Raw genomic sequence first — 18759 nt, 5'->3', positions numbered from 1 at the left:
AAAATAGGGCTTATTGTGAGAAGAGCAGGATGTACTTTTCAATGCCCATAGGCATATGTTCAGTCTGCCACTGAGAGACAATGAGACCAAATGTCCCATTTGTGTATTGTATTTTTTCCCCATAACTCTTTTGTCTATACTGCCACAGTTGAAGGTGTTTTCATGTTAATCATCATTAGTTTGCGGTTATAGGTGCTATAAATTATCATTCTACTGTTTGGTCATTGTGTGAAAAGTCATGCTAGTAAAGCAACCTTGAATTTGAACTTCATAGGCTAACAAAGAACCTTCCAACAATAACAACAGATAAAGCAACGACAAAGAATCTGTAGTTCCCCTGTCTGAGGCTTTTATGGAAACATCCAATTCAATCCAAAGGACAAAACAGTCGCAGTCAATACAGCTGTAAATGCTCCATACGCCACTGCTCACAAAAGCAACTAGCAATCTCCACGCGCGGGCTGCTTTTAAAAAAAATAAACCACTATACCGTGTGTAAGATTATTTGACCACTGAGGACCAGGGGCTATTTAAAGGGTGTATAACATTACAGTGTTGGTCCACTGATCTGCAAGTTTTGAGAATTTTAGTGGTCTATTAAGGCCTAGTTATAGACCTTGAACTCCATTCTTCTAATGTCAAGGCCTAATAATTAGAATTTTAGAATATTTAGTATTTCCACACACTTTTGGCTTGAATAAATGAATGGTTAATGTTGAAACATGGCATTACACTATTCTTTATTTCAGATGAAACCTGTAGCCTGAACAGTAGCCTTGGTAGTGAGGTTAGGATTGGGATATCAGCCTTTCCATTTCATTCCTTGGGTCAGGGGCTGTTGCTAAGCTACCACACTCAGAATTCATAAATTCAGAGAGAGAAAGAGAGGGAAAGAGAGCAAGGCTGAGAGAGAGAGAGAGAAAGAGAGAGGGTGATTGACATTTGCTTTTTGAAATAAAGGATGGAAATAGGTGTCTGTCAATTAAAAGCCATAAATATGGACTCAAAAGGTCTGCATTCTCAATCAAGACAAAATAACATGTTAGCTAATTCTTTATGGTAGGTAGGGCTAAAAAAAGGAGCTGGGCGAATTCAAAGTCAAGTTAACCTCACTTACTAGGACTTAATCTGACCACACTGCCTTTTCTGCCTGGCTTGCAATGCCAACTACACAACAAAGGCTGTTTCTGTTGTAGCCTTTATAAACCATTATCTCGCTGTGGAGGATGGGTACAGTGTGTGTATAGTAGGGTACTGACTGTTTTGTCTCCCAAGTAAGGCCTATAAGAGGCAGGATAAAAAAAATGCTACTAATAAGACCATAAATGTATGGACAACTTGCAAAATCATTTTCAATTTCACTGCCTTGTTAAATAAAGGGGGGCAGAGTTAGAGAACACGTATGGTCATAAACCAATACAAACTCCTGGTCTTTAATTCCTGGTGTAATTAATTTAATTCAGGTAACTTGCCAATGTTCTAAGGCAGTGAAAAGGCAGAATTGTAGAGCAACATGAGAGGAGGCGTTAACCGCAGCAAATCAAACTGTTACCCCATAATTAATGTCTTATTACAAGAACACACATATGTGACAGCAAACACCTTGAGAGGTAGCGCTGTCTTTGCTAAAAATCTAAACTACTGGTCTAACCAAGGTAAAAGACCACTGACTGTGTGCTGCAGACGCAGTAATACAGTAGGATGTATAATGTCTTAGAAAACAACAGCTTTATGTCTGGATATCTTAATCTTAATAATAATTTTCGATCAACTCTAAGGTATTCAGTCGCCTGCCAGTTCATTCAGAGCCACACATTCATTTAGAGCACCAAACACTGCCACCAGATATGGGAACTCATCTTTTGTCAGTCTTTTAAATATTTGTGATATTTAGAAGGTTGCTTTAGGTAGCTTCTCTTCATAATGGCATTATCCATTTGTATGCAGTAATACTTTTTATATAATACTAATATAATATGTTTACAAAAAGCTTATTTTTGAATATCACGCCCCTTTTCTTATAAAGGACTGTAGGTCTAGAATGCAGAGTGTTCTGTTTACTGAGATTCACATTATACTGCCAGTGGGTTAGACAATAACCATGGCTCCATATGCCAGGTGCTGAGACAAGGCTCCATCTGCCAGGATCCTCTCAGACCAGACATGCACTAATGTGAGAAAACGTCTGGTCTGGTCGCAGACAGGCCACTGATTGCATTTTAATCACAGTATCATGTTTACATTGCTCATTTGTAACTATGATGCTGCAGTACATGAAATATTGTGGCTATCTGTCACTACTATGAGATGTCCACGTTATTAGCATGTTTGCCACCTAGTTAAGCTACTCAAATAAGCATCTAACAAAGTCTGGGTTCTAGTGTAATATGACATGATCAATTGCAGTAATGATGGTCATGCTTCGTAGTTGAAATATTAAATGACTACATAAAGAAAACAGCTTTTGGAGTGCTGAAAAAAAAAAAAGTCTATTAGCTGACCATGTTAGACAATGGAGGGTTTTAACTCACTGGAGAGCTCACATTAAAGTGCTAATTCATAAGGTCAGCTCCAAATGCAGTATATTCCACAAAGGATATCTGCACGTAGATTAATGTCAGTAATACAAAGGCATGTCCTTTGTGTTTGCTTGTATCTCTTCTTGAACATGGTTGAAATTTCTCTGGTTTGCAAAGTGTGTTTCCTAACTGTGTAAGTGCTGCAGCATGCGAACACTGGCTGTAGTGTATGCACTCAGTATATCACAAATCCGCAAGGATCCTCCACTGACTGCATCTAAACCAAACCCTATGGAGGAGGGGAGGGCAGAAGTGGCCTAGGGCTTGTCAGATCACAGGCCCTGGGCTAAATATTGTAGACTATGCTCTCTGACAGAGCAGGTGCCATGCAGGTGGCCAACTCATTTATAAATATTCTATCAAAAACAATCAGACCAAGAGCAAACAGAATATATCTGTCCAGATCTGAGCTCTGTCCTTGGTTTGAATGGGAGTGGACCCCAGCAGGTCCCTAGCTCATGCTGCATGACAAACTGGCCTGTGCTGTGGTGAAGGTGCTCCAGTCCCTGTTCTGTTTAGCATTTAGGGTTTGTGCAACATGCCAAGGCAGCTCAACATGCCAAGGCAGCTGGTTTAAACTCGCCATGGCATTGTGCGTCACGTGGGCAGAGGGACACAGTGACATACACAACACCAGATCTTAAATCACGGCTTAATTAGCCAGATCTTAATCACGACTTAATTACTGCAATTTACCAGGAATACTAAAGACGGGTGTGTTCTCATAAGTTGGAACAAGCAGTCAACCTATTGCTTCAATAAAACTAATACAGAACTTAATCCAATCACAACCATACCAATTCCTACTAAACTAGGACACCATGGTGATACTATAACTAAATCATGTTCTTAGCAAAAGACAGACCAGAGGATCATATTTGGACAAATGATCACACTTGATGAGATCTTCTACATCAATGTAACATCAACTTCCTTAAGTGCTGAGCCAGGAGGACTGATTTGTGGCGACCAAAACTAATTTCATTATCCTTGGAGTCATATGAAGCAGAAAACGAATCCTAAATAACAAACCAATAAATAACAATAAACATATAGGAGGGCCTACTTTTCAAACAAATAAAAGGGAGTGCTCCAGTATACCCCACTGCATGACCTATTTTATCAACCTTGTATAGCCAAAAGACAAAGACTAACAAAATAAAAGCTAAATAGTTTAAGTCGCAACGCATCAACAGCTTTAAACAAACACATGGTTTGATTGTTCTGTTCCATATTGCATGTTAGGGCACGAATTAAGAGCTACTGCTCGCAGGAACACGTGACCCACACGGACAAGCCAATAGGTAGCAACACTTGTTTTAACCAGCTCCTCACCTCCCACTCACACATCCTGAACAACCTCATTACATCATGAATGAAAATACGTTAACTACGCAGAATATGCATATCCAGTTTCCTCATCTAATCTACATAAAGTCCTCGTATCCCTGTCTCCAAGTATCCCTGTAGCCCGTGGTCTGAATCGCGTATCCCCACATATGTGTTTGAATGGAACCTGCCTCGGATAAAAGCGATGCGATTTTGAGCTTTGGTTATCCATATACGCATTCTTCAAGCAATCAGTATCTTAACATCATTTTAACAACACATATCCTATTCGAACCTGATCGACTACCGGAATCTCAGCACGTCGGTATTTCCAGCGGACCCTGGCAGCTCACTGTTCCCGGCGCTCCTTTACCTTTCCTCCGTGTGTCCCCCTGTCCGAAGCGCTGTTTTCCACTAGCAGTCCCCGAAGTCTTGAGAATTAGTTTATACATTCGGTTCTCTAGCTTTATGATATCACATAAACTCATACAGCTAGATAACCAAAGAGAAAAACTAACCCATGTCTCTTAAAGGGACCGCCGCTTGCGAGATGCAGCTTCTGTTGTGGTCACATGGAGCCGTAGCATTCGCTTGTGTGCAGCTCCGGCAGCTCGCCTCTCTCTCCCCCTTCCCTCTCTCTCTCTCTATCCCTCCCTCCCTCTCACGCACACACACACATACACACACCTTTACAGTACCTCCAGACTCCCAAAAAACGGCACATGGCTATAGACGCGAAGAAATATACAAACTGGTTGAATGACCAGTATATTGCTGATACACTGATATTGCTTCCCAAGAACATTTCCTGCAGTATCGAACCCTGCTTTTAAACAGCTGACACGGAGTCAGATAATCACTTAAAATCCCATAATATGCCTATAGCCTATGACTGAATAGATGAAAACGACTTTCCAGACAGAACCAATCCCTTGCATTGGTGGGGTCTACAAAGCAGCTTGACACGCCAACACTTGTCGCAATTAAGCCAGATTCACTTTAACTTGCTGAAAACGTCGAAAGGGCTTTTGAAAGGTGTGCAGAGGGGTTTTCATGTACACCGTGGACTACATTACTTATGCACAATGTCAATGTTATAAAAGCTACTCACAGTTCATAAACAGTAAACTCGTCGAAGGTTAAGAGTGAGCATACTAATACAGAGTTAAAACAAAGACTACACAGTGGGTCAACTTGTACAGGTCAAGTTGTCTACCATAGACCATTCAAGACAAACTCTTTTGAGCATTAAAGTGCTTCAAAGCAATAGACTTACGCACATTTCCTTCTGCAAATTGTAGAACATTCAGCATTGAAATTGAAATGTAACTGAAAACACGGTCACATAAACATAGCATTGTTAGCATAGTGGCAATTCATTATGATGTTGAAAGAGTAAAAGCTGGTTTTAGTGATTGAGAAACACATGTGCAGCATCGAACTAAGGCATGTGTACACGTAGGCCTACAGACAAATGTAGTTTCAACTTAAACCAGAAAATGGTGAGAGTAGATCACTCTGTCAAAGCCTCGCTATACGCACTTGCGCCTCTTTCTTATGCATAAAGTGTTAACTCATATTTCAAAGAACCTAGGGTACGGGTTTGGGAAAATCATACTTACATCATTGTGCTGAAGGGACGTAAAATCCATATGTTCCTTGGCACCTAAGAAATCATTCAGTCAGCTAGACGGCTATGCATGATGCCTCCGTTCCGAACAATCAGATAGATTTAAGAACAAGTTGTTTGAGCCCAGATAGCTGACGCCGGATAATTCACAAGAAAGAGAAAAACGCAAATCTCTTCATCGATACATTCCCACAATCGAAGGCTTTCACTCGTTGATGATAATAATAGAGAAGAATTAGCAACTGAACGCTGAACTGTCTCCTTCAGCTCCGACACAACACGCAGGGGCCACTGGTGACAGACTGAAGGGTCTCTACGCACCCGAGGGGCTCTGCTGGGCAGGGCTAGGGGATCACTCCGCCAATGGATGTGTGATGTCACCAACATTAGCTATGCTCATTGATACACATGGCTGAGCTCGGCGACTCTAGATCAGCCATTGCAGACCCTAACAACTGTTACTATTTGCTTACGAACAAATATGGTATAGCGTCCTTCTTTACATTCAGCAGGATTTTAAATAGGCCGAACAGGGTTGGCTTTACCCAAAAGGAGAGAGAACGCCTCCAAAGAAGTAGCCTATTTTAAGGTTTCATATAAGGGTTAGTAAAGAAGTAGCCTGTTTGAAGGTTTCATATAAGGGTCAGTAAAGTTCTACTACAACGTTTTACCTTGAACTGAAAAAAGCTGAAATAACACACTGGGTCCTTCAGAACACATCTCAGCAGTTGCAATAGGCGCTATTTCCACAGAGATGATCCCATGGACTATGGATACTAAAGAAACTATTAAGGTCTAAACTATCGAATTCCATTAGGCTACTATATCCTTTATCAGTAGAGTAAATTAGAATCAACACGTATAATACCCTTCACTTAACATCGCCAAATTGACTGCAGCGTAAAGTTTACAATTGATTTTTTTGTAAATCAAGAGATACTGCAGGACAACTAACCAACAATGACCTAACTATTAAGGACTATAAAAGGTCACGAAAGACTAACATGACCTAATGTGGTTTTATGATAAACTAGCACAATCACTAGAAAAAAAGCAGACCTGTAATAGAATGATTTTAATAATGTTACTGGGAGTACCGTGCATGAATAGTCTGCCTCTCTCTACACACTGATCATACAGGTCGCTGGACAAAATATGTAAGTACCAAGAAACATGTGTATACAAACACACACACACACAGAGAGTGAGAGAGAGAGAAAGAGAGAGAGAGAGAGAGAGAGAGAGAAAGAGAGAGAGAGAGAGAGAGAGACTGCACGTCTCCAGCCGCACTACTTCACTGGTTGGTACACACCACATTATGAAATCCCCAGTTAAATTTAGAATGGAATCACCCATTTGCACAATATTTCAGAGAAAACAGGAAATGGAACCGGCCACGTCGTAGGAAAACATAATGTGGAGGTTTCAGAGAAGTTCTGAGTATTTATAGGGCTCATCTGATGATTATTAAATGTTTCTTAATATAGCCAATATAAGAACCTCTCCTTGAACATTCAAATTTATAAAGGAGGATACATTCTGTCATTTTGTCCCAGATAAGACGAGATACAACAGGCCCAATATAACACCAGGCCTCCGGATCATGGGGAGAAGAGATTATGTTTTTAGCATGAACTTCAGTCGCGCATTCCCATAGAATATGCAACGCAGCAGCCAGTCTTACTTTTGTTGTGCATATGACAACCTAGACGAGAGGTCTTCCTACAAATGAAATGGAGAGGAGCACCATCACTGACTGTCTCTGAAATGTGTGCTAAAATGTCACGTAAACGAAAGCAACTCTTCGTATAAATGTTTGGGTGACATTAGAAAACGTGCGAGGGTCACGCTATTGAATGGTGTTAATAAACCTTAAAGCGTGTCCCTTGTTGCATTTTCCCCTTGCAAATACACGTCGAACTCGTCTATTTTATCAAATATGCTTCTAACGTTTTATTGTCGTTATTTAATTATGTGTGGACAGTGTAAACATATAACATAGTTGTAAATTACAGACAATTTGTTGTTAAAGAATCTCCAGCGAACGTGTTACTGAGGCACTTCATGGAGCTTTACCGTAAAAACGATTTACATTTTAGAGTTGTAGGGATTACTGTCAGTAAGGTGTTTAGGCTATACAGTAAAGTCTAAAAACAGAGCACCATGTCTCAGATTCAAAATATATAATTATTCCACCAATCTATGATATATATATGTAATCTACGTACATGACAATGGCGTTTTAATGTAATATCATCTAATACATCGAATCTATAGTCCCAATACATCCTAAAGCACTGTTGGCACACACACACACACACTGAGAGAAGAGAGAGAGAGAGAGAACAGTTTTAGCGGTAGTTCATGCTCCATCCTAAAACCCACATCGTTACCACTATAATTTTAAACTGTAAACAGAGGCTGTAGCCTATGCAAAGCGTTTATTTTCGACAGTATATCTGCTTTAAACGCTTTCCGCCTCTCTACCTATGTTTCATCACACAAATAAGGGAATCATAAGGACCCGTTGAGCATATTTCTCACACTTGTGAATGATAAACTGTCAGACATGGCTCAACCCGCAGGAAAGAGTCTCGCTCTCGCACACACACACGCAAACACATTGGCAATGGAATTTATCAGGAAAACATTGAAAGAATCAGCCTTTTTTTGCGTCACATACAGTGGATATCTGAGATTTTAACCGCCCGTTTTTGTGCTGAGAGGCACTTTACATCACATGGAAATATATGTATATATTCACAATAACTTTAGGCAGTCTGTTTAATGGCGTGGTCAATATACATTTGGCATTTGTGACATTTAAGTCGTTGTCAAAAATATTTCATTCTAAAACTGGTTCTCACAACTAGCATTAGGGGGTTCGCCTTTTTTAATGTTTTAACTTAGCAAAGTAAAATATTATGGTTTACTGTGGCATTTCACTGGCAATTGTAAATATGTCCATTTTTCAAATAGGCTATGTGACAATATAAACACTACACAGCATATTCCAGGCCACAGTCCACAACCATGAGGTAGCCTACATATAGCTCAGACTCGCACGCAGCATAAGGCCTTGAAGTGAGCAGAGGTCCTGTCCTTGGTGCTGAAATATTCCGGTGCGATTAGGTTTAGTTTTACAACACGCCTCTCCCTCCAATTACTGCATTTGCATTTGCAAGTGAAATGCAACTGCAACCCATATGTGTGTGCCACGTGTTAGGTTTAAATTTAAAACGACGTTATCTTTGAAAAATGCTTTGCTATTCTTCGTCCACTTTATGACGAAACACCTCAGAATCACTACGGCTATGGCAAAATAAATATGAAGGATGAAATCAATCTTTTCAAAATACTTTCTCAATTTCAGTACCTACGTATGCCTACTTTGAGTAAGTACTGTGCTGTAATGTAAGCCGCTCACTTGGTAGCAATATCAGGCTACTTCCTCAAATAAACAAATGAATGAGGCCTTCATCTACCAATAACGTTCGAATCCACACATCTTGCATTCGGCCAACACACAGGATACAAATGAAAGGCACCCCCATACCTATACCCTTCAATGTCACCACGATACTGTACAGTACAAAATCATATCAGTATGGTAATTTAGGAAATCACAGGATTTCAAAGTGTTATGTAGCTAACTGGGCATTATAATCGTCAAAAGGGTACTGTCCCTCAGGAAGAAAGACGCAGTAGGCTATAACTGATTTCACGATATCAACTGCAATTGGAATTTGAACAGAAACACAAATAATCTAAAAGACAGTTATACTGTCTCCGAGTATCTGACCCCATCCCCACAATATAGGGGAGTAAAAATCGACTGCGCTCACCTGTTGCCTGCAAATGCTTTAACGGTGTTTTCTGTAGTATATAAATATATATATATTATTATCATCATAAAATAAATTAAATTATCACTTATGATGATGGAAGTAAGCTTACACTAATAATGCTTTATCAAACAAGTTGCCAGGAATTTTACCTTTTAAGACTGATGTGATTTAATTACATATCATTCCGCCCTAATCCCTTGGCATCTATCGAACGTTTAACACTTCACGATGCACATAGCTGCACGTGCTTGTTCAACGATAACGCGCACGCGCAAACACACCTGCACTTCACAGGAAAAGAAAATGTGTAAAATATTAGTATAAACCAACACAAAAAAAAACATTAATAAAACTACGTATGTACAAGTAGTAGCCAATGCCAAAACTGTAATACTAATTTTAAACAGGCTATGCGTAAAAACTATGCAGCACTAAATATTCAAATGTAAGTTGTATCACGGTTTATCTAGACAGGGGAAAAGTCCACTCTTTCAGCGCGGGGCCCAGTCCCTCTGAGCTCTATTGTTGTCTACTGCATGGGCCTGATTAATTCATTTCACACTGTAGCTGCCCAGAAGATTTTCCCACAAACAAGTGACCGAGAAAAATGAAGCCCAAAAGAAAGAAGTCAACATCAAGTTCAACAACGTGCGGTCCCTCATTAACATGACAATAGAGTCTGGGAGCACAGAAGTCCCCTTAACAAGGGGGTCTGGCGTCAGGAGCCTCCACCTCCCAGACCTGGCAGCATTTTCCCAGGCTCATAGAACAATCGCACAACTGTTTGCTTTAAACTCCGGCGCGGGGGCCTCTGTGCTCGTCTAATGATCGCTTCATATAATGCTCAAAGACAGATACTAGGGAAACATTTTGACAGTTTAACACATTCTATATTAACCCCCTTGCGTCGCGATAGAAAAATATGCACTAATCATAAAATCAAGAGAAATATAATGTTAAACTATTAATAAAGCATTGCTTCTAAATATTTTAGAAACACTGTTAGCCAGACAGTAGCCTTTCTACCATGAAGTTTAAAATCTCCACGTTTGGTATCTCGGCTGATTCTGGAAACAGAAATGACAAATAACAATTATTTTGTTGTCACGTCTGCTAAGGTCAAAGTCAATTGGCTAATGGTTGTACTTACATCAGAGGTACTCAGAGCAATCCGCAAACACGAGACAACTGACACCCACCGAGACAATCAAACTACACAGAACTTTCAAGGCTAATTTGTTCCTCTGCTATAAACATTGCTAGTATACTATCACTTCACCAAATAAAGAAAATTAACATAAAATAGCTTTTAATAAAAAGCACCAATTTGATTCTACTTGAATTCTGACTAAAAACGCCAATACCTTTCCAAGTCGTAAGTTGCGCAGTACATTTCAGTGCGTCAGTAGCAGAAGCCTCTCCCACTCTTCAACCTGGACAGAAACCAAGTCTTCAGTTCACTTGATAGTGAATCTAACACTATTATTGCACATCCGGCATGGATGGACGTTTCCCTATGAAAGACTATGAATAAACGTTGTTTTCAAATGTCTAAACAAGGAAAAGTTCAAAGAAAGCTAAAAAGAAAAGTGGGGTTAAAACAAGACGCCTACATTTATCCATGGCACTGAGCACTCCACTTTTCAATACAAAGGTCAACAACAACTCCAGTAACTATTAGTCCACTACATCTTTCTAATTGTTTATACTTTAATTTGCGCTGAAAATAAAAGTGAACGATCCAGAATTGTAGATAGATATTCCACATCGCTTGACCCATACTTGATTTGTCTTTATAGAATGTTGCATGTAGGATGACTTCTCATCTGAACGTAGCCTATACTTCGGATTGGTACTCGGTGCTGAGAACGGATAGGTAAGCCTGAACCTGATTTCTGATAAGCACACCAAAGCTTTGAGCGTGAAGTGACATTCTGGCTGCGCGTGTTTGTCTCGCTCATTTGCGCCTTCAGCCGATGTGTCCTCCGTGACACCATGTAACCAAGCCAGTAGAACCGCAGTTGAAACTACAACATGACACCACACGGAAGCAATGCGAAAGATATGACAATTAAAGATGAAGACAGACGGAAGTATTACATTTCTGGATGGATCCATAAGCCAGTAGACAGGAGGCTAGCTTTACAGGAGACTCATAGCTCGCGCATCTCCCACAGAGTAAATCTAGTACTGCGTCAAATTCAGAAGATTCCACGTCGCTCCATATCCATGTGTCGATATAAAACGTTCACTTGTGAAAACTGAGATTAATTCCTCTAATTAGTAAGTCTGTTTTCCAGATATGAATGACAACCCGTTCAGGATACGCCACGGGTGAGAGAATCACGTTTCCCGATGCTCTCATTATTTTACTACGTGAGACATTGCGTCTTGACGTCAGGACTGTGGATAGGCTGCCCTAAAATATTCCAGGACCTAGGGGACCATCTCTCCAATAGTAAACTGTGGAGATGATTTATGCAACCAAACTGAATTCCGTTCAAGCTAAAATGCCGTTAAAAATAACAAGGCTTCATGCGGAGCTTTGTAAAGAAAATAATGGTATTCGCTTGAGTACAGGCTTTGAAATCCCGCATTCAAGAACATTTGACTATTTCAGTTGTAGGCTATTTACAAAGTACATTTTCTAGTTCTGATTTCACCATAACCTTAACTATGAGTAGAATTACCACATACCTATACTTCTGATTACTTATTGAGGAATGTATGCAACTGAATAATGAATACCCTGTAAAAAATGGTTCAGGTTTTTTTTTAGAAATTAACAAATGCCCCAAAATGCCCTTACAAAAATATCTTTACACTGCACACTCTTGTTAGGATATCAGTTGAAAACATTGAATGTTAGCCTATTGGACGTTAAAATAGCCTACTAAATGCAAAACACTAGGCTACATGGTTGTGATACTTCTTAACTAATCATGTGTAGAATCAGATTCAGTTTACAAATGATATAAAAATGTATGGCGAATAATTTAGACCGCGCACTCTTTATGTTAGTATGATTTTATATCGCTCACCCGAAAAAAAATATTTCTAACAGTTAACTGTGCCTACTATTGTAGGCCCGTTTTAGTCTCTGTGCGCTTTCAACGACCCATCACTTCCCAGTATAGAAACATGACACCAAAGGATACTAACAAAAGCTACAAAAAGAGATGTGACGGGTTTATTATATTATATAACGTAACCACTGCATATTAACCAATGAATTAGTCCATCTGGAAAGATGATGGAGAGAGTAAAGCATCTAAAATGTATTTTCTCAAAAGATGTAGGCCTGTACTCGAGGAACAGCCTGGATTATTTAAAGATAAAGACCAAAGAAATAGACTAACTAAAATGAACATGAAAAACAATCTGGTTGTATTATGGGGTATGATATAACTCAGAGAGCAACTACACAGAATGTGGTTCCAAAGTAAGCTAGCTAAATTATCGATTTTCGGTGACTTTTTAAGCTTACCTGGAAGATCATGTTTTTTTCCCCTCAAAATTTGCACTTATATATTTTTGTATTATGCTTGAATAACTAAATATTCTTTGTTGATGCATAATCTATTTTCAATAATGGCCTAAAGTGAAGTGAATGAGGAGTTGTACCTCGGCGTACAATGCAGCTTGTTTAAAATAGTAACAGTGACACCTACCGGTGAAACAAATAAGCCTTGCTGCCTGATGCGGCAATGTGCAATGAATAACTGTATCTGATGGTAGGTAGGGTGTCTGAGGTCATGACGCATGCCACTCCTTGTTTCTGCACACCTTTCGTTTTAAACAAGCATATACATACATTTCTGCTATGACAGAACACCTCATAGTTTTATAAACAAAGTGATATTTTATTAGCCTATATGGCTACTGCTGAAACCTTTCATCAAAACTAGTGTAGTCTATTTACATTATTTAATCTACCAGAGAATCCAGCAAACACGTGGATTAGGGTGTTACTTTAGTAAATCAAAAATTCATAATAAACGAAGTGGAAAATACAACGAAATACATGGAACTGAGGAGTGTATGGGATTCATAGCATTAATTAACTCCCTGGTTATGGGTGTAATTGGCGATTAATGAAAGTAGATTCACACATAGGATTAGGTAGCAGGCTATATATTTTCTGCGAGAATTAATTAGGGTAGCCTAGATTGTCCAAACATTTCGTAGTGTTCTCGAAAGTTTGGAATGTCGCGTCCGTTTGTTGATAGAAAACAGATTATTCACAAATAATACTAATAAGCAATATAAAATATCTCTCCATTGAAAACGCGCAAATTTGATTAATTAATTATTTGTTGTTTTAACCGATGCTATTACCAGGCGTTGAGAAACTTTTTATCTTTTAGAAACTGCACTGGGGTAATTTGAATTTCAGAGGAGAACCACTTCACTTCAGTCGTTCAAACCTTAACCTTGTCCTTATTTTTCTATGTCACCCGAACATACATTGTGACATGGTGAAATATAAATTAGATATTATGTTCAAGTATATTCATAAAAGGATAATATGAAATATCTCAGCAAGCAGATACATTTATTTTTTTCATAGTACCGTACTGCCTTAATAAATTGAAATATAAAATGAATGCACCTGCATGAGGTTTCAGCGCAGAAGGTTTAGTTTTACGGCATGAAAGTGTGGGATTTCACGGACATGTGAATGCTAAATTTCGAATAAATGGCTAACATTAACATTATTTAGCTTAAACTTATTTTTGATTCAAATGGTAACTTTAGAGTTTACGCTAGAAACAGACAGGCCTGTTATACAAAGGTCGTGCGAAACTTAAACTTGAATTTAGATTGGTTTGAGTCAGCAACATTAACGCTTTTAATGGAGTAGTATTCTTTTTCTTGTTTCATGGAATTGAATCAGACAAAACATGGCTGATTGTTTCTATAGCATGTAGAAAAAAATAACAAAATCATAGGTTTACTTTAAACAGCCTAGCGATAGGTATTTGATTATATCTGCAAAATTAAAACGGTTAAGTGATCTAAATAGCCTGAGATCATGAAGCATTATGTGTTGACCCCACATGACTCTACCATCTTCTGTGAATGTCTGCTATGAGTTTTGAAGGGTGATTTGTTACTGTTCAGTCATGTGGCTCTGCGATGTGATGGAGTGAAAAAGTGAATAAACTAAACTAAATAAACTGGCCTTTTCTGTCACTCTTACTTACAAATACACTAGCTACTCAAAACTTCATCCAAACAATCTGAATATAATAACAGCCGGATTTTATGGTATCAATAAGGCAAGTCAATTTGGGACGCTCTCTAAGAACAATAAACACCTAGAAAACTGTCAATGCAATGATGGTAGTGGTTTGGCAGTGCCCCATTATTCTGCTTATTGGTGGTAGTAACGTTAAGGTTATAGGGTTAGTAACTTTGAGGTACTCGTAAAATAGAGTACTTGCTGCCAGGACATAGGCAATTCAAGACTAGAACAATAATAAAATAATCAGATATCAGTTACACCACTGACGCAGAACACCAGTAAGTTCAGAACACAGAACACATTCATAAAGATGCTTTGTGGAAAGCAAAAGGATGTGTGATGTAATCGAATCTAAAACTGATATGCAGTCATTAGCATGGCCTCAAAGTGATATATACACCACCTGTCTCTCTTAATGGGCTTGGCCATTGGAGCTTCATTTTGTCTGGGTACAGATGTCTGCAACAGTACCTTAAGGTTCATATTTTTAAGTAACTTACAGTGGTAGTGACAACTGAGAAAGGATAACCAAATAACTTTGAAATCATACTCAAAACCAGTCTTCAACTGAGCGTACTCAAAAACGGATAAAAGGCATGCTGTTATGGATTTCTATGAAAATGATAATTCTTGCTCGTAAAGTTTTGAAGTGATTCAAACCTTTGCACCTGTTCAACCTTATCATGTGCATTTTGAAGCACAATTAAATGTGTGAATCTGCACAAATGTTTTCATTAAATATTCACTGATTGAAAAGAATTATTAGCAAACTCAAGAGTTCACCAATGTGAAGTCAATGAAGATTCAACTGCTATAATTCTCAAATGCAGATTAATGCCACTGATTCACAGTGTGAGTCATGCCAATGCCAAAGCCAAAGCTTGAGTGCCTCCCTTTGATTCCTCAAGGATCTTGTTTTAAGACAGAGCATAGATGACTATTTGATTGCTATTTCTAATGAGCTCAAAAATACAGTATGTATGTATGTCAGTTAATGAAGATTAGGACTGTTGTTGTTAAATACTGTGGTTCTGAACGGATATACATAATTCTCACTGATGTATATAATTCTCAAAAGATTTAAAATACATTTGACAAGGAATCTATTCAGAAAAAGTACCCAAACATCTGGCAGAGAGCGATCAAAAAGATGTTATGGAAAGATGTGTCACGCAAGTCTACAGAACATTTTAAGAATACATAGAAAGTGTCTGTGGCAAGAACAGCACAGAGGCCTACAGTACTGCCTGCAAGGGGTCTGGAATGCTAATAACTTGGCTTGATTGATAACAATTTGTTAATAACTTTTCCATACACACTGACACTTTGTTTGAAATATACTCAACATGAGTGAAATTCCAAATGAAACACATGGAGAAAATGACAAAGAACACAGAGCTTATATACAATCAATCACAATTTATGATTTGAGAATTAGATTTGTGTTATCTTGCTACAAAACTAAACAACTGCTAATAAACTATTTTCTTCTGAATAATTAAATAGATTTCTATTGAACTTGTAAAAAGGTTGAAACCACCTGCTGACCACATTTGTGCCAAATTAACTATACTTTACCCGAAGGTAATAAATAAATGAAATAGCACCAATAACACAATATTGTTGTCTTATGCCATGAACACAAACTAGACACATAATCAAGAATATCAAAAACTTACCATGAACTTCTCTGTTTTTGGGAGAGAAGAGATTGCAAAAGGTCCCCTGCCCTGAGCAGAAAGGGACTCGTCTCTCTCTGCAACCCTCCTTTAATTGGAGCCAGGCTGGATTTTATGATAATGAGCGTTGACATCAGTCTTAACAACTTAAGCCACATAAAAGAAGGGAGCAAAGGGGCACATTTGCGTCTCCTTTCCCATGCAATTCCTATGGTCAAGTTCAAGCGCAAGTCTCCCTTTTTTTCAGTCTGTGACCAATTGGCATGCAAGGCGTGTCCAGCCATATAGGCATCCCACCGAAGCCTGTGGGGAGATATATATGATGGCGGGAAATTTGTGAATTGGACATGTTCTGGAATTTGTGAACATAGCTGAGCACAGAACAAAGGGAACAGATGAAATAATATACAGAAAAAGGTGTTTTACTGATAAAGCTTATCACATTTAAAACAATTTGACATGGCAAAACTCTACGTTGTAACTGTGAATAAAGAAAAACCCGATTTATCATGGCTCAACGACATGCATGAGACGGAATTAGGTGAAGCAGTTCTTGTATTTTGAAATGCATGTTGCTGTGACATTCTTGTGAATTGAATGATGTAAAAAAGGCATTCAAATATCTGTGATTGATATTTCCCAGAATATCAGACCAGAACTTTTTTATGGCCTTCACATAGTCTCATATCAATGTAAGCATATATACAGTGTAGGCAGTTCAGATGGAGACAGGCATATCCTTAAATCTAGAGATCGCTGTTTTGATGGCTAATTGTACAAAAGCTTTGTTTAATTAAAAATAATTGGGTCAGTCCAGCTGATAGAGAAGAGTGCTATAAAAACAACACACTATCCAGTGAAATAAGGGTTACTTACAAATCATATTCAATTCAAACTTACAAAGTGCAATCAAATGAATCACAGAAACTCGCAAAAAATCCACACTCCCCAATACATGGATATCAAACTTTACTGGATATGTCGTTCAGTACGATAAGCCACTCTTTTATGTGTGATCACTTTGTATGTGTGTGTAGTCGTCCACAATACATACTTGAACACACATTTACTATAGACCACTAATCCCAATCCAAGTAATTTGCATGAGTTATTATTTGGAATGTCCCTCTGTTCTGGGTAGAGTGTAGATGTGGTGGTGGTGTGTGTGTGTGTGTGTGAGTGTGTGTGTGTGTGTGTGTGTGTGTGTGTGTGTGTGTGTGTGTGTGTGTGTGTGTGTGTGTGTGTGTGTGTGTGTGTGTGTGTGTGTGTGTGTGGATGTGGTGGTGTGTGTGTGTGTGTGTGTGTGTGTGTGTGTGTAGATGTCGTGGTGTTCGTGTTGGGGGTGGGTGGCATTACAATGATTCAACAAGGTCTTTTTCAGCGCTGAACTTTGGGGCCTCCCCACTATCCATAATCTAATGAGATATGGCGGTGTGAAATGTCACAGCCATGAATCCTGACCCTCTGGAGCAGCCCACCAACAAATCAGTGCTTGCGGTTGCCATAGGCACCCACTGGCCCTATGCATGCAGAGCAGCTCTGACATCACGTGACTGCAGAGGAGGGGGAGGGGCCATTGCTATGGTGTCACGTTCAACCACATTTGCATGCATTCAAATGATGCAGAACGTTTGAATACATGCTGCAGTCAGAGAGAGAATCAAGACAAGATGAGAAAACACTAAACAGCTTTTCCTATCTTACAGTGATCAGCAGCGATGGCTTTGCCAACAGCCCAACACCACAAAGGAAGATGGTGAGAGGATGTTCATGTAGGGCCCCTTGACCAAAATTACTCCATTTATGCTACTTTAAGTTTTTTGTAGTTTTTTTGACTGATATTTACTTGAGGGATCCAGAGATTGGCATTACACATGGGAAGTCCTGTAACAGCCATACTTCTTTGTCTGATTACATAAATCTTTACAATTTGTGGACATGAGTGGTGATTTGTGAAGCTACTCATGGTATCTTGCAATCTTGCACATTCCTCTACTTGTTCTTAGCATTTATTGAACGCCACATCTATACACTACTAATGAAGACGGTAATGCATTTAACGTTATCTCTCTGAATGAATCTGCACGAGCTCTGGATGCATGTCTTTGTGGTGCACTCTCTGTTACGCCAATTAACTCTTATTAGCCCTTCTTACGTTTGAAAAGCTCCATTAACAACGTTTGTGTTATTTAGCTGTTCTGTTCTAGGCTGTTGCCTTACTGTCCCTGATTTTAGACTCCTTTAGACTTTTGGCAGTTTGAGTAGATGACTAACAATTAGACAAAGGTAGTATTTAAGTTCCACTACAATATATTTCAGTCTGCTCAGTTTAGAGAAGACTATTTGTCATCAGACAGTCCTCCAAGAACCTTATTTCTGAATACACACACTCTAACAAATAAAGGTGCCACAAATAGTTCTTTGGAGTGACTAGACTAGACTAGAG

The 18759-nt window shown here is 38.9% G+C and overlaps 1 long non-coding RNA gene across 8 annotated transcripts in view; it reads right to left on the bottom strand.

Moving 5' to 3' along the window:
- Positions 1-16360, bottom strand: part of LOC116222057 — a 43611-nt gene extending 27251 nt beyond the window's left edge. Inside the window, exons 1-2 of one of the 8 annotated variants that reach the window (XR_004164432.1) lie at positions 11487-11744; positions 10537-10819 (exon numbers count right to left, since the gene is read on the bottom strand). This is a non-coding gene — a long non-coding RNA (uncharacterized LOC116222057). The other 7 variants (XR_004164436.1, XR_004164433.2, XR_004164429.1 and 4 more) reach the window with 7 other exon arrangements.
- Positions 16361-18759: the final 2399 nt, after the last annotated feature.

The sequence above is a fragment of the Clupea harengus genome, chromosome 10 (genome assembly GCF_900700415.2).
Source record: "Clupea harengus chromosome 10, Ch_v2.0.2, whole genome shotgun sequence".
Taxonomy (NCBI): Eukaryota; Metazoa; Chordata; class Actinopteri; order Clupeiformes; family Clupeidae; genus Clupea; species Clupea harengus.
This window is presented reverse-complemented; position numbering and strand designations above follow the sequence as displayed.